Consider the following 2,748-nt stretch of genomic DNA (forward strand, 5'->3'; position numbering starts at 1 on the left):
GTACTGCTTCTTACTGGCTATTACACCGACTTAGAAATTTCTTCTGTGTTCTGCTATGGTGCTTTTAGTGTCTCCGCATACCGCAGCTGGTGACATAGCTTTGCAGACGATAAATATAACTGTTTCAGAGAGAAGAGCGGCCAATGTGACGATCTGGCTTTAAGTCGATTCGATAACAAATGACGAAAACGGACGGATTTCTCGAGTTTTTACTAGATATGAACACTTTTCACATTCTCCCATGCAACACGGCTGCTAGTCCTCCTTTCATGCAAAATCTTAAAGTCCTAGCTCATGTCCAAGGCATCAAAGAAGGCAAAAATGTCAATAATCGATAACTAAAATTTGAATTGTACTGCTTCTTACTGGCTATTACATCAACTTAAAAGCTTCTTCTGTGTTCTACTATGGTGCTTTTAGTGTCTCCGCATACCGCAGCACGTGACCTAGCTTTGCAGACGATAAATGTAACCGTTTCTGAGAGTTGAGCGGCCACTGTGATGTCTGGCTTTAAGTCGATTCGATAACAAATAACGAAAACGGACAAATTTCTCAGGTTTTTACAACATATGAACACTTTTCACATCTTCCCGTGCAACACGGCTGCTAGTCCTCCTTTCATGCAGAATCTTAAGGTCCTAGCTCATGTTCAACTCATCAAAGAAGGGTAAAAAGTCAATTATCGATAACTAAAACTTAAATTGTACTGCTACTTACTGGCTAATACATCAACTTAGAAGCTTCCTCTGTGTCCTACTATGGTGCTTTAAGTGTCTCCGCATACCACAGCACGTGACATAGCTTTGCAGACGATAAATGTAACCGTTTCAGGAAGAAGAGCGGCCAATATGACGATCTGGCTTTAAGTCGATTGGATAACAAATGACGAAAACGGACGGATTTCTCAGATTTATACTACATATAAACACTTTTCACATTCTCCCGTGCAACGCGGCTGCTAGTCCTCCATTCAAGCAAAATCTTAAGGTCCTAGCTCATGTCCAAGGCACCAAAGAAGGATAAAAAGTCAATAATCGATAAATAAATCTTGAATTGTACCGCTTCTTACTGGCTATTACATCAACTTAGAAGCTTCTTCTGTGTTATACTGTGGTGCTCTTAGTGTCTCCGCATACCGCAGCAACCGACATAGCTTTGCAGACGATAAATGTAACCACTTCAGAGAGAAGAGCGGCCAATGTGTCGATCTGGCGTTAAGTCGATTTGTTAACAAATGACGAAAACGGACGGATTTCTAAGGTTTTTACTACATATGAACACTTTTCACATTCTCCCGTGCAACACCGCTGCTAGTCCTCCTTTCATGTAAAATCATAAGGTCGTAGCTCATGTCCAAGGCACCAAGAAAAGGTAAATAGTCAATAACCGATAACTAAACCTTGATTTGTACTTCTTCTTATTGGCCATTATATCAACTTAGAAGCTTCTTCTGTGTTCTACTATGGTGCTTTTAGTGTCTCCGCATACCGCAGCACCCGACATAGCTTTGCAGACGATAAATGTAACCGTTTCAGGAAGAAGAGCGGCCAATATGACGATCTGGTTTTAAGTCGATTCGATAACAAATGACGAAAACGGACGGATTTCTCAGATTTTTACTACATATAAACACTTTTCACATTCTCCCGTGCAACGCGGCTGCTAGTCCACCTTTCGGGCAAAATCTTAAAGTCCTAGCTCATTTCCAAGGCACCAATGAAGGGTAAGAGTCATGGATCGATAATTAAACTTGAATTGTACTGCTTCTTATTGGCTATTACATCAACTTAGAAGCTTTTTCTGTGTTCTACTATGGTGCTTTTAGTGTCTCCGCATACCGCATCACGCGACATAGCTTTGCAGACGATAAATGTAACCACTTCAGAGAGAAGAGCGGCCAATGTGTCGATCTGGCGTTAAGTCGATTTGCTAACAAATGACGAAAACGGACGGATTTCTAAGGTTTTTACTACATATGAACACTTTTCCCATTCACCCGTGCAAAGCGGCTGCTAGTCCTCTTTTCATGCAAAGTTTTAAGGTCCTAGCTCATGTCCAAGGGACCAAAGAAGATTAAAAAGTCAATACTCGATAACTAAAAATTTAATTGAACTGCTTCTTATTGGCTATTACATCAACTTAGAAGCTTTTTCTGTGTTCTACTATGGTGCTTTTAGTGTCTCCGCATACCGCATCACGCGACATAGCTTTGCAGACGGTAAATGTAACCACTTCAGAGAGAAGAGCGGCCAATATGACGATCTGGCTTTAAGTCCATTCGATAACAAATGAGGAAAACGGACGGATTTCTCAGGTTTTTACTACATATGACCTCTTTTCACATTCTCCCGTGCAACGCGGCTGCTAGTCCTCCATTCAAGCAAAATCTTAAGGTCCTAGCTCATGTCCAAGGCACCAAAGAAGGATAAAAAGTCAATAATCGATAAATAAATCTTGAATTGTACCCCTTCGTACTGGCTATTACATCAACTTAGAAGCTACTTCTGTGTTATACTGTGGTGCTCTTAGTGTCTCCGCATACCGCAGCACGCGACATAGCTTTCCAGACGATAAATGTAACCGTTTCAGGAAGAAGAGCTGCCAATGTGACGATCTAGCTTTAAGTCGATTCTATAACAAATGACGAAAACGGACAGATTTCTCAGGTTTCTACTACATATGAACACTTCTCACATTCTCCCATGCAACAAGGCTGCTAGTCCTCATTTCATGCAAAATCTTATGTGC

The sequence above is a fragment of the Schistocerca gregaria genome, unplaced genomic scaffold (genome assembly GCF_023897955.1).
Source record: "Schistocerca gregaria isolate iqSchGreg1 unplaced genomic scaffold, iqSchGreg1.2 ptg000247l, whole genome shotgun sequence".
Taxonomy (NCBI): domain Eukaryota; kingdom Metazoa; phylum Arthropoda; class Insecta; order Orthoptera; family Acrididae; genus Schistocerca; species Schistocerca gregaria.